Source organism: Dreissena polymorpha, chromosome 2 (assembly GCF_020536995.1).
Source record: "Dreissena polymorpha isolate Duluth1 chromosome 2, UMN_Dpol_1.0, whole genome shotgun sequence".
In the NCBI taxonomy this organism is placed as follows: Eukaryota; Metazoa; Mollusca; class Bivalvia; order Myida; family Dreissenidae; genus Dreissena; species Dreissena polymorpha.
This window is the reverse complement of record NC_068356.1, coordinates 119,560,100-119,583,267: the sequence shown is the minus strand read 5'-3', so window position 1 is coordinate 119,583,267 and position 23,168 is coordinate 119,560,100. Positions and strand designations below refer to the sequence as shown.

General features: G+C 38.2%; 1 pseudogene; it reads right to left on the bottom strand.

The window, feature by feature from the left end:
- The window catches only part of LOC127870026 (transient receptor potential cation channel subfamily M member-like 2), a 96,454-nt pseudogene that overhangs the window by 56,228 nt on the left and 17,058 nt on the right, over positions 1–23,168 (bottom strand).

Genomic DNA, 23,168 nt, shown 5'->3' with positions numbered 1-23,168 from the left:
CAATTGATAGACAAACCAGATGCAAGAATATAGATGAAAACTTGCCAAACAGTATAAAGCCACACACTTTGTACACTTGCATTCAAATATTTGACAAGTAATGTTGAGCATAAACCAACACATTTTCGATTCACACAAAATAAGACAAAAGTAATGTAAATAAGCATTAGAGCAAAAGCTGTGAATTTAAAGTTTTAATTTAGTTTAAACGTATGTATTTTAGCTCCATGGAAGCAAAAGCCTCAGGCATATTGAAACACTCTCGAGTCGGTTTCCTTGGACTATAACCAGTACTTGGTGTCATTGTGGGAGATCTTAAGAATGTTCCCACAGTGTGGATCAAACCCATGACATCCCAGTCTCGAAAAGACAACATATCCAATACATCACAGCAACCTTTGTGAATGTAATAACTGACTTTATAAAAACATGTGTCAACAGATCATTTTACTTTGTTTAATTGCATGAATCATCAACACAGAACAAGAGCTGTCAGAAGACAAGGCGCTCGACTTTTAGAGTGCTTGACAGTATAACGTAAGCCATCATGTCAATGTATTATAGACATACTCTAACTGGAAGAGGACCATAATTGAAACATATTGATCGCTCATGATTTAAAGATGTGGTACATTATAGACGATTCTGAGTACAGGTAAATTTTCCCCAATCTATTGAACATTTGTAAAGTTATAAAACAAACTAATAAGATTATACTTCAAATTTGTTAGCAATAGCTTGGGTGGGATGGTGGGACAGTCTTTAAAAAATAAAATAATAAAATTAAATATTTGTGTGCGGGGGGGGGGGGGTGTTGGAGAGGGGGAATAATAAGGGTGTGTGGTCATTTATTAGATGATATTTCCAAAATAAGAAAAAACAAGCAAATTCGTTCAAATTAATATCCCCTGCCAAACTTGAGCTTTGTCACAGATGTAAGCATTTTTTCAAGATACAAAGGGCCATAACTCTGTTATTAACGGATGATGTACAATGCCATATGGCTCCGGACACAAAAGTGTCCACCGGCTGGCCGGCCTGCCAGACGGATGGAAGGACGGACAGACGGACGGACAATGCCAAAACAATATCCCTCCACTTTGGCGGGAGATAACAAGAGAGCCTGAAAGGTGCACAGTCGCTCACCTGAGATAACAAGATATTATTGGGACAAATCTCTGAACAAGTTTCATAAAGATCGGAAAATAAATGTGGCCTCTAGAGTGTTAACAAGGTATAACTAAAGCCATATCAGGAAAAATGCCCAGCCCCCTGGCAGCCATGTTTTTCAACCATCCGGCATTATTTTTAAACTTTTCCAAGTTATTATTGGGATAAATCATCTGACCAAGTTTCACTTTCAGATCGGACAGTAAATGTGGCCTCTAGAGTGTTAACAAGATTTTACTAAAGCCATATAAGGGAAAATGCCCCAACCCATGGAAGCCATGTTTTTAAAGCAAACATAATTATTTTCGAACTCATCAAAGATATTATTGAGACCAATCTTCTGACCAAATTTCATGAAGATTGGACAATAAATATGGCCTCTAGAGTGTTAACAATGTTTTACAAAAGCCACATATAGCCATATTAGGAAAAATGCCCCGCCCCTGGTGGCCATGTTTTTAAAGCAACCAAAACCATTTTCGAACTCATCCAAGATATCATTGGGACAAATCTTCTGACCAAGTTTCATGATGATTGGAAAATAAATGTGACCTCCAGAGTGTTAACAAGGTTTTACTATAGCCATACAAGGAAAAATTGCCACGCCCCTTGGTGGCCATGTTTTACAACCAACCAGCATCATTTTTGAACTTGTCCAAGATATCATTGGGATGAATCTTCTGACCAAGTTTCATGAAGATTGGACAATAAATGTGGCCTCCAGAGTGTTAACAAGATTTTACTATAGCCATATATAGCCATATAAGGAAAAATGCCTCGCCCTTTGGCAGCCATGTTTTTCAAACAAAGGTTACCATTTTCAAACCTATCCAAGACATCAATAAGACAAATCTTCTGACCAAGTTTCATGAAGATCGGAAAATAAATGTGGCCTCTAGAGAGTTAACAAGGTTTTACTATAGCCATATAAGGAAAAATGCACCGCCTCCTGGCGGCCATGTTTTTCAACCAACCGGCATCATTTTCGAACACGTCCAAGATATTATTGGGATAAATCTTCTGACCAAGTTTCATGAAGATTGGACAATAAATGTGGCCTCTAGAGTGTTAACAAGATTTTACTATAGCCTTATATAGCCATATAAGGAAAAATGCCCCGACCCTTGGCAGCCATGTTTTTTAAGCAAAGGGAACCATTTTTGAACTCATCTAAGATATTGGGACAAATCTTCTGAGCAAGTCTCATGAAAATCGGAAAATAAATGTGGCCTCTAGAGTGTTAACAAGGTTTTACTATAGCCATATAAGGAAAAATTCCCCGCCCCCTAGAGCCATGTTTTTCAACCAACCGGCATCATTTTTGAATTGTATTATTGGGATGAATCTTCTGGCCAAGTTTCATGAAGATCAGACAATAAATGTGGCCTCTAGAGTGTTAACAAGATTTACTATAGCCATATATTGCCCTATAAGGAAAAATGCCCCGCTCCTTGGCAGCCATGTTTTTCAAGCAAAGGTTACCATTTTTGAACTCATCCAAGATATCATTGGGACAAATCTTCTGAGCAAGTTTCATGAAGATCGGAAAATAAATGTGGACTGTAGAGTGTTAACAAGGTTTTACTTTAGCCATACAAGGAAAAATGCCCCGCCCCCTGGCGGCCATGTTTTTCAACCAACCAGCATCATTTTTGAACTCATCCAGGATATTATTAGGATGAATCTTCTGACCAAGTTTCATGAAAATCAGACAATAAATGTGGCCTCTAGAGTGTTAACAAGATTTTACTATAGCCATATAAAGCCATATAAGGAAAAATGCCCCGCCCCTTGGCAGCCATGTTTTTCAAGCAAACGTAACCATTTTCAAACTCATCCAAGATATCATTGCGACCAATCTTCTGACCAAATTTCATAAAGATTGGACAATAAATGTGGCCTCTAGAGAGTTAACAAGGCAAATGTTGACGGCGCACAACGCATGATGGACAAAAAGCGATCACAAAAGCTCACCATCAGCACGTTGTGCTCAGGTGAGCTAAAAAGGAAAAAAAATTATATTTTTTTTTGGGGGGGGAGGTGGGGATTCTGAGTCGGGGCGTGGGGGATGGTTTGGGTGGAGTCCATTGTGGCATGTCAGGTAAGTGTTGTGTCAAGGTATGAATGAAATCTGATCCTAAATAAAAAAGTTTGGCAATTTAAGCAAAATTTAATTATTTGACCTTGAGATTCAATGTCATTCAAAGGTCAAGGTCAAATTCAACTTTCCAGGTACAGTACCCTCATGATAGTAAGAAAGTATTTGATGTTTGAAAGCAAAAGCCTTGATACTTTAGATATAAAGTGCATCTAAATACAACATTTAACAAAATATTCAAAGTTACTAAGTCAAAAAAGGGCACAAAATTCCTTCAAAATGCCGACCAGAGTTATGAAACTTGTCCCGTACAGTCCCCTTATGATAGTTAGCGAGTGTTCTAAGTCTGAAAGCAATATGATACTTCAGGATACTTCAGGAGTAAAATGGACCAAAACACAAAACTTAACCAAATTTTAAATTCTCAAAATGCCAGTCAGAGTTACATAACTTTGCCTGCACAGTCCCCTTGTGATAGTTAGTAAGTGTTGCAAGTATGAAAGCAATAGTTTTGATACTTTAGGAATAAAGTGGACCTAAACACAAAACTTAACCAAATTTTTTAAATTTTCTAAAAAGGGGCTTGACTCTTAAAATAATGCTGACAGAGTTATGCACCTTGACATACACAATTGTCTTGTTGTCATAAAGAACTATTCCAAGATATCTGATATCTTTGATAGTGTTAAAGTTATTTGACTTCATAAAAAACTTTAACCAACGCCGATGCCAGGGCTAGTAGTATAGCTCTCATTTTTCTTCCAAAAGTCGAGCTTAAAAAGATAAGAATCAACTTATTTGCATATTTTTACACAAGGATTTTCCATACCTTCCAGTGTTGCCTGTTTGCCTGGGTGAATATTTCGTGGCGTGCAATATCACATCTATTCCAGGCAAGGGCTAGGGCTAGCTGAGCACTGGCGTTTGTCATGTTGGCTGCAAGAACAAGTGTATGAGATAAAAAAATATCTGCAAACAGTGTCCTCCAAGATAAGCCTGTACAGTCCACACAAGCTAATCAGGGATAACACTTTGTGCTGTTATGGTATTTTTGTTTTAAGTAAGTATCTTCTACGGAAAAATCCAGTTAAGGACAAAAGTGATACCTCATAAGCCTGTGTGCACTGCAAATGTAAATCTAGGATGACATTTTACGCACATGCATTACGGACCAGTTCCCAAGAGTTTGGCTCATATGTTATCTTTTTTTGTATATGACACTGGTGCTTTATTCAATACACTTATGAAATGTTCAACAACGTTTTAAAGGCAATTTATTGTAAAGAAAATTGATTTTTTCAACAAGTTTGGAGAATATGACAGACAAATGTGTTGCATTTTAAGATAGGTATAAGAAGTGTGAATTCAGTTTTCTAATTGCAGACATAATAAGTTAACAAAGTCAAATTATTTAAAACATTCACACAAGTGCATTTAGCAGATAAAAATCTTTCAATTTATTACAAAAAATTGTTTAATTAGAGCAAATAGTATCTACTGCTTATGTAATAGACGTTTGATTTTAATTACAAAGAAACCTTAGAAGTAAATGAGGACCATAAGGAACAAGACTTTTGCCAAGCAATAAAAGTCCCCTACCGGCTCCACCATTGTCAGAAATTCCACCATTGTCAGAATATATTTTTTATTTGTTGCCATAGCAACCAGATTTTTTATGTAGGAACAAAATAAATTGACGTGCATAATGTCCATATTGCCATCTATCCATGTTCCAAGTTTCATGAAAAAATATTAAAAACTTTTAAAGTTATCGCAGGATCCAGAAAACCACCATTTTCAGCAGTATTTCTAGTCTATTTGTTGCCATAGCAACATAATTTTTGACGTAGGAACAAAATGAAATGACGTGCATAATGTCCATATTGCCATCTATCTGTGTTCCAAGTTTCATGAAAAAATATTAAGAACTTTTGAAGTTATCGCAGGATCCAGAAAACCACCATTTTCAGCAGTATTTTTAGTCTATTTGTTGCCATAGCAACCAGAATTTCAGACGTAGGAACAAAATGAAATGACGTGCATAATGTCCATATTTCCATCTATCCATGTTCCAAGTTTCATTAAAAAATATTAAGAACTTTTAAGTTATCGCAGGAGCCAGAAAAGTGTGACGGACAGACGGACGGACAGACAGACAGGCGGAGCTAAAACCATAAGTCCCCTGCGGTGAAATCGGTAGGGGACTAACAAGTACAAACCTAGAAAATTACATATTAACATACCCTTCAGCAAAGCATACAGAATGGCTCTGTCAATATCCTTCGTGTCCGCTTGACTGATGCAGAAAACATTCACCTAACAATTCAAATGACAGTAAGCTATACAGCTATTCAAATAATACAAAACTAATACACAACATGAACATTCTATTACACTCATTTATAAAAAATAAATAGAATATGTACCAACATTTAAATGTTCAAAAAAATCAATCCCAACAAACATTTTAAAAGTGACAATATCTAAACAAACAACTTTTAAAAGAATGAAATTTTTGGAGGCAAAAAGACGATTGCATGTTGCTATATGAGCCCCATTCTGGAAAAACTGAGCTTAATGCATGACGGTAAGTGCACTCCTAGATTAGCCTGTATAGTCCAGGCTAACATGGGAAGACACTCTCTGCATAAACTGGATGTTTGCTAAAAAGGGACTTCCTTTAAATAAAAAATTCTATATTAGCACAAAGTCTTGTCCCTGATTAGCTTTTGCAGGATGCCCAAGCTATTCTGGGATGACACTTAACGCACATGCATTGAGCCCAGCTTTCCCAGTACAAGTCTCCTATTATGGTTTGTACACACAATGTCGTACCAGTTTGCGTTTCCCCCAATGTATCTTTCAGCTGCTTTAGGCACTCTGCAATCTTCTTGTCCTTGTCATCACTAGGTTTCCAGGCAAAAACACATTCAGCATACTCTTTCATTGCCTCATCAAACTCCTTACTGAATCTTGAAATCTCTTCTCTAAAACACGATATAACAGGTGTTTCTATTTATCGAAGGGTGTAAGAAATATATAGCAGACTGGAAAAAAAGGCTCAAAATGTTTACCTTGAAGAATGACCTTGACCTTGCACTGGCATGACTGTTTTATGCCTTCTGCACGTGACCTTCATATCCTTAACATTATGGCAAAGTTGCATAAAAATCCTTCAAAGGGTATAGGAGCTATGGTGTAGAACATTATGGCAAATTTGTATAAAAATCCTTCAAATCGTGGATAACGTAAATTACTTACAATGATTTTAATTTCTGATAAAACAAATAAGACGTAAACTCGACATGATTTTAACTACGAATGCAAACATTGATCAAACTGTTACTGATAAATACTTTATTTTCGTGAGCAATTGGTGTTGGATATTGGTAAACAAAACATCAAAACAAGTCATCCAATGTCTAAACTGAATTTTATTGCAAGTTCGATAAACGTGTCCATAGCGTCTTCGCTAATAGCCTCCCACTCCCTGCAGTTCGCTAGTTACATTTTCACGAGTTAAACAAACAAGTGCCAATTATCAAAAGGTACCCCCTGTTTGTTACCACAAAGGTACTACTTTATTACTTTATTGCCTTGTTTGTTGACACGTTTTTAAATACTTCAATGATGCGGCGAGTTGTTCTTACTAGTTGCCAGTGCAAATTGGCAGTATGACGCGCGCAAAAAGTAAAATTGTACAAATTGCATAATAAAAAGAAAAAACAACTCCAAGAAGAAAATGTACTAACATTATTTTCTCAGGTTAACCTTTTCTCGAAAATGTAACCGGTTAGTTTACTGGTCGTTTTGATAGGTTAACCGATTAACCTCTTACATCCCTAATAAAAATCCTTCAAAGGGTATAGGAGGTATGGTACAGAACATTATGGCAAAGTTGCATAAAAATCTGTCAAAGGGTATAGGAGCTATGGTTCAGAACATTATGGCAAAGTTGCATAAAATCCTTCAAAGGGTATAGGAGTTATGGAACAGAATATTATGGCAAAGTTGCATAAAAATCCTTCAAAATGTATAGGAGCTATGGTGCAAAACATTATGGCAAGGTTTAAAACAAGAGCACCGCCTTGCGGGTGCAGACCGCTCATCTATTTTCTTTTTAAATGTGAAGGGACTATCATTTTCAATCACAAAGGAGGGAGGAGTGAAGTGAAGAGGGGTGTATAGTGTGGGGTTGTGGACATTTATTACATTATCTTCCAAAAAAGCAAAAAAAAAAAAAAAAATAAAATCGGGGGGGGGGGGGGGGGGGGGGGGGGGGGGGGAGGGGGGGGGGGGGGAGGGGTGGGGGTGGCGGGGGGGGGGGGGGGGGGGGGGGGTTGGGGGGATGGTTGGACGGTATTTCAAACATAACAGTTTAAAAAAAAATGGGAGGGGGGGGGTGGGGTGGGAGGGTGTTGTGATTGGGTGAGATGATTTAAAAAAAAAAAAAACAAAAAAAAATGGGGGGGGGGGTGGGGGGGTGGATGTGTGGTTGGTGGTTTTGTGGTCTGATCTTTAAAAAAAAAAAAAAAAAAATAAAAATGGGGGGGGATGGGTGGGGGGGGGTGGTATAGTGTTAGGTGTGGTGGTCATTTGTGAGATGATCTTTAAAAAAAAAAAAAAAAAAAACAAATTGGGGGGGGGGGGGAGGGTGGGGGGTATAGTGTGAGGGTGTGGTGGTCATTTGTAAGATGATCTTAAAAAAAAAAAAAAAAAAAAAAAAAAATTGGGGGGGGGGGTGGGGTGGGGGGGGGTGGGGGGGTATAGTGTGAGGGTGTGGTGGTCATTTGTGAGATGATCTTAAAAAAAAAAATAAAAAAAAAAAAAAAAATTGGGGGGGGGGTGGGGGTGGGGGGGGGGTGGGGTGGGGGGGGGGTGGGGTGGGGGGGTGGGTGGGGGGGTGGGGGGTATAGTGTGAGGGTGTGGTGGTCATTTGTGAGATGATCTTAAAAAAAAAAAAAAAAAAAAATTAGGGGGGGGGGGAGGGGGAAGGGGGGGGGGAGGGGGGGAGGGCACGGGGGATGGTTTGGGTGGAGTCTATTGTGGTATGTCAGGTAAGAGTAGTTTCATCAAAGTATCAATCAAATCTAATCATAAATAAAGAAGTTATGGCAATTTTAGCAAAATTTAATAATTTGACCTTGAGAGTCAAGGTCATTCAAAGGTCAAAGTAAAATTCAAGTTGCCAGGTACAGTAACCTCATGATAGCATGTAAGTATTTGAAGTTTGAAAGCAATAGCCTTGATACTTAAGAAGTAAAGTGGATCGAAACACAAAATTTAACCATATATTAAAAGTTACTAAGTCAAAAAAGGGCCATAATTCCGTAACAATGACAACCAGAGTTATAAAACTTGTCCTTTTACTGTACCCTTATGATAGTTTGTGAGTGTTCCAAGTATGAAAGCAATATCTATGATACTTTAGGGGTAAAGTGGACCAAAACATAAATCTTAACCAAATTTTCAATTTTCTAAGTATAAAGGGCCCATAATTCCTTCCAAATGCCAGTCAGAGTTACATAACTTTGCCTGCACGGTCCCCTTATGATAGTTCATAAATCTTGCAAGTATGAAAGCAATAGCTTTAATACTGTAGGAATAAAGTGGACCTAAACACAAAACTTAATCAAATTTTCAATTTTCTAAGTATAAAAAGGGCACATAATTCTGTCAAAATGCCAGTCAGAGTTACATTACTTTGCCTGCACAGTCCCCTTATGATAGTTAGTAAGTGTTGCAAGTATGAAAGCAATAGCTTTGATGCTTAAGGAATAAAATGGACCTAAACACAAAACTTAACCAAAATTGTCAATTTTCTAAGTATAAAAAGGGCACATAATTCTGTCAAAATGCATGCCAGAGTTATCTAACTTTGCCTGCCCAGTCCCCTCATGATAGTAAGTAAGTGTACCAAGTTTGAATGCAATAGCATTGATACTTACTGAGAAAAGTGGAACTAAACGCAAAACTTAACCAAAATTTTCAATTTTTTAAGTATAAAAAGGGCACATAATTCTGTCAAAATGCACGCCAGAGTTATCTAACTTTGCCTGCCCAGTCCCCTCATGATAGTAAGTAAGTGTACCAAGTTTGAATGCAATACCATTGATACTTTCTGAGAAAAGTGGACCTAAACGCAAAACTTAACCGGACGCCGACGCCAACGCCAACGCCAACGCCAACGCCAACGCCAACGCCGACGCCAAGGTGATGACAATAGCTCATAATTTTTTTTCAAAAAATAGATGAGCTAAAAAAATCCCTCAAACGGTATAAGAGCTATGGTGCAGAACTTTATGGCAAAATTACATAAAAATCCATCAAAGGATATAGGAGCTATGGCCCAGAAACAAAGCTGAGGATCAATCGATGACTGACTTATACTTCTACTTTTCTATAAATCCAAAGGTATAAGAGATATGGATCCGAAACAAACAAGGCTAAAGGCTGACTTTTAAGTATAACCTTAATTAAGCTTTAGCCAGTGGGACTGACTCATACATTTTGCACCTTGTCTCAATTATCTCTACATTTTAGCCATGTTTCATTCAAATCCTTCATAGTATTTAGGTGATGAGGAGTGGACACGGAAAAGCAGGCTCAGACATTTGACCTTGAAGTATGACCTTGAACTTGAACCAGGAAGACTTATTCATGCCTTCTGCATATCTTTTCAAGCCCTTAAAACTGTAGGAAAGGTACAAGAAAGACTACATAAATTTAAACATTTTTCACTTCAGAAAGTATTATCTTCATTTTAGTAATTACCCTATTTTATCACGCATAACGTGCCCTTATGTATAACGCGCATGCGATTTTTTAAAGCCAACATGGAGAAAATAAAGAATTCACGACCAAAACACACGAAAATCAGATCGAAGATGGCCGCCATTTTTATATCGAGCAATCAATTAATTTAGGTCATTTGAAAGCTTAATTATGCATTCGTCAACGAAGAAGCGATTATATGATCAGAAACATGGGTTTCATAACACTATGTTTGACACGACTATTCTCTCAAGAATATGGGTGGCCCTTAAAGGGGCCGTTGTTGTCTTTGTGGTTCTTTTGCCATTGTCTAGAGTGGTCTTCCGTCAATGTCTGATGCGTCGATACCTTTACTGTTGAACGTTCAATATTTATACACACTAATGTGCAGTTGCATATTTTCCCATTCTCAAGCGTCAATTAGTGTCTCAAACCTCAATTAGCGTCTCAACAATTTGTGGCACAAATTACTCAACAAAAGCCTTTCACACTCCCTTTCACACACTACCGTTACCTGCAAAAAAGACCTCGTTCACACCTACCTTTACCTGCTCTTCGCTTTGTCGACAACAGTCCCCATCGGAATTCATAAATGAAGACGTGTAAAAACACAAACAAAGAAATGTCTGCATATTTTATTCAAACAAATGTATTTTTGCCCAAAACTTCTTCTAACCCGTTCATATCTACCGGTTCCGATTTCTTGTTGTTTCTATAACAGCCCCTTCAATCCGTAAGATTATAGAGTGTAGTTTTCTTGAACTAGAGTGTTAACAAGATTTTACTATAGCCATATAAGGAAAAATGCCCCGCCCCTTGGAAGCCATTTTTTTCAAGCAAACATAACTATTTTCGAACTCATCCAAGATATCATTGTGACCAATCTTCTGACAAAAATTCATGAAGATTGGACAATAAATGTGGCCTCTAGAGTGTTAACAGGGTTTTACTATAGCCATATAAGGAAAAATGCCCCGCCCCTGGTGCCCATGTTTTTAAAGCAACCAATACTATTTTCGAACTCATCCAAGATATCATTGGGACAAATCTTCTGACCAGGTTTCATGATGATCGGAAAATAAATGTGACCTCTAGAGTGTAAACAAGGTTTTACTATAGCCATATAATGAAAATAGCCCCGCCCCTGTGGTGGCCATGTTTTTCAACCAACCGGCATCATTTTTGAACTCATCCAAGATATTATTGGGATGAATCTTCTGACCGAGTTTCATGAATATCGGACTATAAATGTGGCCTCTAGAGTGTTAACAAGATTTAAATATAGCCTTATATAGCCATATAAGGAAAAATGCCCCGCCTCTCGGCCGCCATGTCATTCAAGCAAACGTAACCATTTTCAAACACATCCAAGATATCATTACGACAAATGTTCTGACCAAATTTCATCAAGCTTGGACAATAAATGTGGCCTCTAGAGTGTTAACATTGTTTAACTATAGCCATATTAAGAAAAATGCCCCCCCCCCCCCCTGGCAGCCATGTTTTTCAACCAACCGGCATCATTTTCGAACTAGTCCAAGATATTATTGGGATGAATCTTCTGACCAAGTTTCATAAAGATTGGACAATAAATGTGGCCTCTAGAGTGTTAACAAGATTTTTCTATAGCCATATATAGCCATATAAGGAAAAATGCCCTGCCCCTTGGCAGCCATGTTTTTCAAGCAAACGTAACCATTTTCGAACTCATCCAAGATGTCATTGAAAGCAATCTTCTAAACAAATTTCAGGAAGATTGGACAATAAATACGGCCTCTAGAGAGTAAACAGGGCAAATGTTGACGTCGCACAACGCACGACGGACAACGGAAAAAAGGCAATCACAAAAGCTCACCATGAGTACGTTGTGCTCAGGTGAGCTAATAAAAAAGGTTGCAATTTTTAATATTTACCATTACATACCAAATTTTGCACAATTGAGCAGACAGGATAACGTTGTATCAATGTATAACGCGCACAAGCTTTTTAATTTGAAATTTGGACATAAAAAAACTGCGCCTTATACACGGTTATTTATGGTACAAATATTTTGGGGATTTATTTAAAACCTCCCAATCCTGTTATGGTTCGATAAGTTCACCATATTCAATTTGCAAAAATATGTCTCCCTTAAAATAACTGCATTACACAAATCATTACAAAATGCTACACACTTCTTTCTGTCCCTGGAGAGGTTGTATCCCTCTGCAATGAAGTCTGCAGCGCGGCCAGAGCCTTGAGAACAAGCACAGGGATGTCATTGCTCACCGCATTCCACACTGTCTGCATGGTGTTCACCCCACCCTCCACAACCAGCTGTATGACTGGCACATTGACACCTGCATAGATTCACTAAACCATGTGATAATATTCACTACATTTTTCCACGCTTCCCTTGCACAAACATCAACAATTAATCGGTCCTTGAGATTTTGCCAACATGGGCTATATAAAAACAAGCACACAGAAGTTTGGATTTGTGAAAAAATGACATGCTGATATCTATTATATGTATTCTTTCAAAGATTAAACTAATAAGGTAAACATAGTTTACTTGAAATCAAACAATTCAACTTTGTTTCCAGCTTATACTAGAAGTGCTACTTTTTTCCCCCAATACCACCTATCATGTAGAATTCACAAACCAACATGGGACATGTCTTGTGTTAAACCTTTATGCTTACTCTGTGACTCTGCCACTCCAGTTTCCACTTTTGCAGAAACATATCTCTCGAACTCTGAACGGAATGTTATTTCGGCACCAAACTTTCCTTCGGTACCGTCATCAACCAAGAGAAAGTGCGTGTGATTGTGATCTAATGGAATGTCTCGGCCCTGAACTTCTGACACATCCAGATAGTGAGCCGGGAAGAGCCCAGATTTCTTAGGAAAGAAACCAATACATTTCAAAATACTTTTTTATAAATGATGACTTATTTGAAGCGTGTTGTTAAAACTCCTCTGTTGAGAATATGTGCACAACATCAGAAGTTGATCCTATCTCCACATGAAAACAAATGGTTACTCCTAAATATCCGTATTTTATGAAATAAAAGTTTTAACTTTTTTCCAAACAAAAGTTTGTTACTTAATCTAGCCCTCTTAATATGACCTTGACATTTGGAGACTAAAAAATTAGATCTGTGTTAACAAAAAAAAATAATGATTCAGATCCATGTTTATAACAAGGGGATAATGCTCCTATAAATTCTTAAATTTACTTTTACAAAGTGAGAGAATGACTCAGGCCCATTTTTGTTACACTGAAATAACAATAAGACAATATCTCACATCTCCATCTAGTGCCTCCCTGTTTGCAATGCAGCCCCAGGTTGCTATGCCGATGGCTACCACCTTGTTCTCTCCCTTGATGCGGGTGATGATTTGGTCCTGCACAGCCTCACCCACAAACTGCATCACCCCCGTCCCTGTGCCACCTGTGATGATCCATGCACCTGGAATCAGAGTTGAGTTAAGACAATTTACCATACATTCTCTTATAAAAATTTCCCATCATTATATTAAATACCCTCGTTTTTGCTTTGAACATTAACTATCAAAGTATATCCTAGACGTCTTCAGTCAAATTATTTAGTTTACTGCATGCTGATATATAGAGAATAACAGGTTACTGCCTGATCTTTTTGTTATATATCAGGCAAGGCTTAGAATAATTTAACGGCGAGGCTTGTTATTTTATTCGTGCCGAGCCTGATATATTACAAAAAGATCAGACAGTAACCTGTTTTTCTGTTTATCATACCTCTACGTCCCCGATTTCAAAGAAATAATGCACAAATCGCTAAAAAGCTGCAGTTTTAGCGGGAAAGAATATGTAGTTTTAATAATGACGTCATGAGCACGCGTGCTTAATGTTTGTAAAAAAATGTTTTTTGCTGTTTGTGTTGCATTTTGTGTTTAAAATATATTACATCTTGGTATCAAATTGTTTGTTTTGTTGAATCTGATTCGATTTTACTAAAAATGATTACTTTATAGTTGATTCCGAGTAACTTCCTGTTGACCATGATATAAAAAAAATATATCAGGCAGATATCAATGCGGTGGTATGATAAATATGAAAGAATAGGCTAGATGCTTATTGGGGGTAGCTGCTTATTGAAGATGCCAATTTGAAGGTTAGTATCATCATTCTTATTTAAGAAGGGTGCTTCAGAGTCACATTTCAGTTAAACTCTTACTCCTACAATATTTCACGCTGAAGTTAAGGCAAATTCTGCACTTGCATTCGACCAACACTAGACTCACTAGATATCCCATGCTGACTGTTCTCTGACTCAAACTTTACAGACACTTGACTAGTTCCTCTAAATCAGTCTCTTATATTTGGAACTCTTATTAACTTTTCTTTGCAAAAAAAACACAACAAGGGACAAATTGTCACAAAACCAGGTTTTCAGTTGAAAAACAGTCTCATAAAGGGAAACAATTCAAAATGTGTATTCTTAACCCCTTTGTGTAAAACTGACCTTGATTTCAATAAGAAAAAAAAAGTCTGATAAAGAGAGACAACTCAAAATCAAAATGTGCATTGTTACTGATTGTTCATAGTTACATGTTTCAAAATCAATATATTTTTAGTTGTGGCGACCTTGACGATATTGACGTAATTCTTTTGCGCGACACACCGTCCAATAATGGTGAACAAATGTGCCAAATGATATTAAAATGTCACAATGAATGTCATAGTAATGGCCCGGAAAAGCTCATTTATGGCCATTTTTGACCTTCAAACTCACATTGTAACCTTGACCTTGGAGATATAGACGTTATTCTTTTGCGTGACAAACCGTCCAATAATGGTGAACAAATGTGCCAAATGATTTTAAAATGTCACAATGAATGACATAGTAATGGCCCCGACAAGCTCATCTATGGCCATTTTTGACCTTCAAACTCAAATTGTGACCTTGACCTTGGAGATATCGCGCAAAACACCGTCTAATGAGGGTGAACAAATGTGCCAAATGATTTTAAAATCTGACAATGAATGACCAAGTTATGGCCCGGACAAGCTTGTTCCGCCCGCCCGCCAGCCCACCAGCCCGCCCGCCGACGTCGCCAATCTAATAACCAGTTTTTTCCTTCGGAAAACCTAGTGGTTAAAAACTGTATTTTCAAAACCATATCAAATTATACATTCATAGTTACTACTTTAACATTAAATTTACAGGTCAATTTAAAACGTAAAGGGTCGGCAACATATATAAGAATGTTTTAATATTTGAATACTTAAAACAAATTGAATATCCTTGAGCAATTTTAAAGTGTATATCTTTTTTTTTAATCCTGGATATTCATGCTCATGCACAATTGTGTCTACTCATATTTTGACACAGAGGAAAATTAGTTTCTACGCTGTTTTGACAAAGAGGAAAATTCATTCCTACCCTGTTTTGACACAGGCATCCATTAGTTCCTGCGCTGTTTTGACATAGGAGTTCATTCGTTCCTATCTTGTTTGTTGACATCATTCACACAGGAGTCGCGAAGATGTGTTGGAAATGAGAAACAGCTAGAAAGACTGCTAGCTTTTTGAGATTGATTATGTGCAGGTGATACTCCTGAGGAGGCCACATACCTGAGATCAGGCTGAGTGGTTCTAGGTAAGCGAGATGTAAGGAAGGTTGCGGTGGAAGAAGTGGTACCCCTGTCAAGAGTGTCTCCTAGTCTAGTCACCACTGAATGTGGGTAACTAAAGATGGAAGGATGGGAATCTGTGTAAGTGGATTGCCCTGAGATAAATTCCAACAAGCTGAGAGATAGTGCTGAAGAGGACATATTCTTTCGGAAAACACGTCCCAGCAGAGAAACCGGGGACCAGGCCAGTAAAAGACCGACTGGCGGCCGGAGCCTCATGGTCAAGAATGGGTGGGGAAAGAAATTCACTGCAAGCCGAAATTTCCCCACTCAGACCAGACTTGAAAGTCGGTAGAATGGAAAAGTGTTGAACACTTTATTACAAGCCATCAATTTGCGAAGTGCAGAAGTATGGCTGCAACTGGTACCTCCGGCATCAGAGGTGTGTTGGTAGAAAGGGAAATCCTTAGGAGTGACCTGAGGAATGTCTGCCCTTGCCGGTCGAAGGCTTGAAAGTCTTCTGATCCAGCTTGGGTTTGCCCTTTATTTAAGAAACCTTTCCAGACGAATTCTTATAGGAAGACGACCTATTATAGGAAGACGGCCTGTAAGAGGCCGGATGTGGAATAGAGGAAGGCCTTTAAGAGAAAAAGGTTGTTCTTCTTAGCATTCTTGGCTGTCGGGGTTGCTTAGAAGCTGGACGCTGAAGAGCCCCTAGGCACTGGCCTAAGTTGTTTCTCGTTAGAGAAGCAAAGATCTGGTCAGCCGTGATTGCCGCCTGTATCCTGCCTCCAAAAAGGGAATCTGCTGTGAAAGGAGCAATTCTGAGTGAGTTCACTCCTGGTTTCAACAAGAAAATTGAGGCAGGGAAGAGAGGATGAGGCATCTCACGCCGGAGTCCGATAGCGCCCAAGCGATCTACAAGACTATGGCCGCATGCGGTAAAGCTGGTAGGCAGACCTATGGATCGGCCCTCTCTCAATTACAAATTCTCCAACTCCGAGTAAGGAACTGAGATAGTGGTAGAAACATCTCGCATAGTAAGCAAAAGCTTGTTATTGTCAGGATCTAGACCCGGCAGTTTGGAAAGGTCCAAACTGGTAGTCGGGTCGGGTACAGGGGACTTGTAGCTTTTACCGCCATAAGCGGTTTAAGCTCAGTCAGGTCCTTATGGGCTTACCATGGCGATGAAGCAGGCTAATTATTTGGGTTCCAGTGACTGGAAAACATACATTGTAGTCGAGCCAATTGGAAGGCGGATGTCGACACGAGACATCACCTTGCTAATCCTGCAGAGCTCACTTTGCCGGCCAACTGTTCCGTAATGGTGGCTGCAAAGCCTGTAGCCGACAGGGAAGGGGCGGGTAAAAATAATTTATAGGCCTGATTAATAGAAGCCAAATAGTAATGTTCGGCCTCAAGATTAGACTCTGAGCCCGCTTCAACCGAACCATTTGCCAGACTAGTGGTCTGTATGTAGCCGGCTGATTCAGAAGTAGGAATACCAGATGGGAGGTATTTCACAAGCTTCTATTATTGAAAGGCACGAGTGTCCTGGAGACTGCTAAATCCATAAAGTATTGGACTCAATGAAGTAGCAGCAGGGGGTATATGACTAGAAAACCAAGAAGATACCCGTGGGTCGAAGCAGACGATGAATCCTGCTAAGATGAATCAGAGGACGTTATTATATGACCGGTGACGTCACTGAGTAATAGCTGGTGATCTTTGACCGCACTGGTCAATGACCGGTAACCAAACCGCTCAATGACCGGTGACCGTACTAGTCATTATATGACCGGTGAGTGATGTCACTGGGTAATACCCGGTGACTGGTGCCTGTGACCGGTCCCTTCTACCTCATAATATGACCAGTGACATAAACGAGTAAAGACCGAAGTATGGCAGAGGCCATATGGTCTGACATCGACTGACGCATGGTTGGAACAACGTGGTCGATGTCACTGGGCAAAGACTGACATATGGTGGGAGCCACATGGTCGAAGTCTTGCCCAGTACCAGGCAAAGATCAAAGTATGGTAAGAGCCATATGGTCTGACGTTGACCGACGCATGGCTGAAGCCATGTGGTCATCGTCCTGCCTGGTGTCCAGACCAGTCAAAGACTAGTGACCGGATCAGTCATAATATGAACGGTGACGTCACTGCGTAAAACCTGGTGACTGCAGACTGTCGCCCGAAGTATGGCGGAAGCCATATGGTCTGTCGTCGACCGACGCATGGCCAAAGCCGCGTGGTCAACGCCACTGAGCATAGACCCACATATGGCGGGACAGGGGGGGTAGCAATGTCTGCAACTCCAAAAAACAAAAACCAACAATTTTACCGCATCCGAAAGAAGACTAAAGGGTATCTATTTTTGCCTAGGTTACATTACACTATGTTATGGCCTAGTCAGTTGGGATATAACTCGCCTACGGAAGTAGTAGCTATTAGATAGCAGGTAACATATTTATGACATTAAAACAAATGTGAGTTTGTACTACCTGTGGTGACAGCTGCATTAATGAGACCCCGCTTGAAGACGGCCTTGAGGCGATTGTTGAGTTCAAACCTCTGAGCGCCCCCAGTGACAGAGATGAGAAGCTTGGGTATGGGCAGCTGCCAATGCTTTGTAAGCAGGTCCCAAACCTGCTCCATGTCTGAAACCGGATCTAGGCGGATGTACTGCAACAATAATGTATCAGGGTTTTGTATTGTTTGTGTAAATTTGTGAACAGTGATACAAGTTACACGTTAAAGGAGTTTAAAAGCTGAACAATATAATTTATAAAATAGTGCTATAATTATCATTGATTACTTGATAAACTAACATCTCTTTTACAGTATATACCAAATTAAACTACCCTCAGAGGCAAACAATCTTGATTTATGATTTTGCTTTTTAAGTTTAAACGTTTTTTAATTGGTGCACACATTCTAAAATTTATGAAAACATTTTTCATGTTATACAATATTTTAAGAGACATTAACTATTCAGTATGCATATGTATATATAACATAAGCATTGCCTCTTAACTTGCTACATACTGGAGCAGTGAGGTTTTCTTTGCCAAAGCCCTCAAATTGTACAATGCCAAATGAGTCAGTGGGCTCCGGCATGGTGTGGGTTTTAAAGTGCCATATGTTGCTGTCCTCCTTCGAATGATTCTCAAACTCCTTGCTCCGTCCACATATACACGACCTGTGACATACACAAGAATTCAACAACAACAATTTAGCAAAGAAGTTATACATTTCAGATTAAGCAAGAGCTCTCTAACAAAAGTGACTAAAAATACTAAGCCATGCTTTGTCACAGGCATGGCAGCCAAGCAATGGTTAGGATCAAGGGCCCATAACTTAGGAACATGGGGCTTGCACATTTACATATTGTGACAATATATTTTGAGTTTCAATAAAATCACTTGAGAAATGTAGATGCGGTTTGCCCCACAAACTGAAAACATTTTATGCTTTTGCCACAAAAATGGAAAATGTCAAGGGCACATAACTCAGAAAACTGAGCTTGGGCTTAAAAAGATGTCTAACATACCTACATCTGATGAAATATTTAATATTTCAATTCCTTTGCTTGAGACAGGTAAAAGAAGTTTTTATGCATAAAATGTCTAACGTCAAGGGCACATACTTAAGGAATATGTGGACCAATTGCACATCTACACTTCCAAGAAACAAAATACTTTAATGTCAAATTCAATCTCTAGAAAAATTAAGAAGCAGTTTGCTCAACAAATTTACAATATTGCATGCAGACTGACTGACAAACCAACTAACAGACTAACCCACATGATGACTCCTATACACAACTTCAGTCAATATTTGTATGCCAAGGTATAACTATTCCTTGATGAAAAAATGTTAAAACACATGTCTGCATTCTTGATATTAACAGAATAATCACCAATGTAAAATGTAAACCTTGACTCCTGAGGCCTAACCGGCTAGCGCAAACAGAAGCTATTCAATAAAAGCTAACCAAAACTTAACAAATATGTATTACCAATTGTGGTTGTTGTTTTTCATGTTGATTACCGTAGTTTTCAGACACAAAATTTTTGGACACCCTCTTTGTAAGCCAAAATAATAATTTTTCGTGACCGTTAATTTTTGGTTACACAGGTTTTCGTCCATAATTAATCAATCAAAATTTTCGGACAATATATTTTACAGCACTATTTAAGCACACGTTTGCCCTTTTTTGCTAATATCTTGTGACACTTTGATCATGGATTTTTACAACCGGATTGAAGTCATAAAACCTGGCAGATGCATGCTTGAGGACAAATGACCATAACATTTGAGTACTTGGGTAAATAACAATATATAACAGTGGAAAACAATTGATTCAGGCAACAGCATTTGAAATTATTCCTCATCCAGAAGCAGAATGTTTAAAGTGTTTAATTTATTGTTCTGTATAATTTCAGGCAAGAGTTAGAAAAGCTGTGAAGTTGTATTTTTTTTTCAAATTAAAAAGAGAACACAATGCCCCCTATTGTGATTCTTTGAAATACAAAAAATATTATTATTTTTTACCTTTGACCTTGAAGGATGACCTTGACCTTGAACTTCCACCACTCAAAATGTGCAGCTTCATAAGAACGCTGCTTTGAAATAATTTATTTATTTATTTTTACCTTTGACCTTGAAGGATGACCTTGACCTTTAACTTCCACCACTCAAAATGTGCAGCTTCATGAGATACACATGCATGCCAAATATCAAGTTGCTATCTTCAATATTGCAAAAGTTATGGCCAAAATTAAAGTTTTTTTCTGACGGACGGACACACTGACACACTGACGGACAGTTCAACTGCTATATGCCACCCTACCGGGGGCATAAAAATCAAAATAAGAGTGCATTGACTTAATGCTTTTATTTCAATACAATAATAATTTTCGAACACTTAATTTGTGTCTCTTAATTTTAAGACACCTGTAGTTTTTTTAATATTTTCCGTTTATTAATTATGTGTCCACAAACTTAAAGTAATTATGGTAGTCAAGTATTAAGAAACATTTGTTAAATTTTAAACAATGAACGCACGTTACTCACCCATCTTTTGCCTTCTTATTTGGCACATACACGTGACACGTTCGTTTAGACAGGCTGCTGTTATTAACAAATTCAACCAGCTTTTGCTGTAAATAAAATATAAAGTTTTAAAGACCAATTTTAAGTATATGTTTTATGATAACAGGGGTTTTCGTAGCCATTTTGGAAAAAGGAGTCTGGTCAAATTGGGATTTTTTAAATCAGTAAAATGCCAAATTTGGGAAAATTTTATAGACAAAATGGACATAATTGGGATATTTTTTCATAAACAAAATAATGACACATAATGTCATTTCCTGGCCATTTTTTGCAATTTGTGCTTAAAGTCCACTGATTTGTGAATCACTACAATTGCAGTAGAAAAAGTTTGTGCTGCTGTTTTTTCATAATGTGATACACTTTTCTAATTCAGTCAACACAATTTCTGTTATGGCACAATCAACTAACGAACAATCCTTTTGGCCTTTTTTTACTTAACACTTTGGGAATGGTCCCCTTACCAGCCCAAGTCAGAAATGTCTTGTTTTCATCATGAACAGACAAAAAGCAACATAAAAAAGGTGTTAATACACCAATTATTTGCAAGCCTAACTCCATCTGATCATAGTACTTATTTACAACCTTTGTTCTGTGGAAAATCTACTGTGTATGGTTGTGAAATCTTAAAAGGTCTTGGTTAATGGAAAGTAGGCCAAACATAGCATTGCTAAAAATATCTATAACTGATATTCGTCCCTGGAGTATTTAAATGGTTACTTCACCCAATCATAATCTGATATATTGCTGTGTGTTTAAGATGGGACAATAGGAAACATTTATTTGATATTTTAACAGTTACAACAAGAAAACACCAAACAATAAACAAACTTAACTGACAATAAAGATGTCTGCCTTTTTTTAAAGTTTGCACAAGTATGTCCTGACCATCCTTCGTCTCATCTGAGTTAGTGTTAATGCATGACTCGATTTTGTAAAACAATATTTTATTTATCATGCAGTTTCCTTGCCCCTTTACTTTTAGTTTCAAAACAATATTATAACAAGAGTGCCAAACTGTCACAAGATATGCCCGTTTGAAGGTTTTGGACAATTTGATAACTTTACCATGACCCATATTTAAACTTGACCTTCATTTCATCTAGACACAACTTCTGACCAAATTTGGTGAAGATCAGATGAAAACTACTCAATTAGAGAGCGGACACCATGCTAAATGCTTGAAATGCACTAGGTGACCTCGTGATTTAGTTTTTGACCAGGCATGACCCATATTTGAACCTGACCTAGATATTGTCTAGACACAACTTCTGACCAAATTTGGTGAAGATCAGATGAAAACTACTTTAATTAGAGAGCGGACACCATGCTTAATGCTTGAAATGCACTAAGTGACCCTGTGACCTAGTTTTTGACCCTGCATGACCCATATTCGAACTTGACCTAGATATTGTCTAGATACAACTTCTGACCAAGTATGGTGATTATCGGATGAAAACTACTTCTTTTACAGAGCGGACACCATGCTAAATGCTTGAAAGGCACTAAGTGACCTGTGACCTAGTTTTTGAACCGGCATGACCCATATTCGAACTTGACCTAGATATTGTCCAGATACAACTTCTGACCAAGTTTGGTAAAGATCGGATGAAAACTATTTGCACTAAGTGACCCTGTGACCTAGTTTTTGACCAGGCATAACCCATATTCGAACTTGACCTAGATATAGTCTAGATAAAACTTCTGACCATGTTTGGTGAAGATCGGATGAAAACTATTTGAATTAGAGAGCGGAAACTGCTGTGGACGCCGCCCACCCACACGCCCGCCCGCTCATCCGCCCGCCCACCCACCACCGCCAAGGTGAAACTATAATACGTCCCGTTTTTTTAAAACGGGCATATACAAATATTGATAGGTCATGATCTTACTTTGACTTAAGTAGCAAAATTTTTGCAATTCAACATAATGCATACATGTCTATGACGAGGTGGCAAAACAGTAAAATTAACATTTTGAACGTAAAAAAACGGAGTTCTGGGTTAATCAAGTCTACTTTTTTTCTATAATATGGGTAAATTCTTACCATATTTTACCATGTATAGCGCGCTCTCATCTATAACGCTCATGCGATTTTTTAAAGCCAAAATGGAGAAAAAAAAGAATTCAAATCCAAAAACCTGAAAATTGGGTTGAAAATGGCCTCCATTCTTATATTGCGCAATCATTTAATCTAAGTTTTTCGGGCGCTTAATTTTTTGTTTTAAAGTAGGGAGCGTTTATACGATCATGAGCATGGGTTGCATAGCACTATATTTTCGACAATTTTAAAGATTATACTCTTGAGAACACCGCTTATGTCCTTATTGCCACGAACTGCGCGTGTTTTTTTCAAGACCCCTTTGCGTTAAATTCGGCCACTATTACCTATTCCTCACATTTGAACA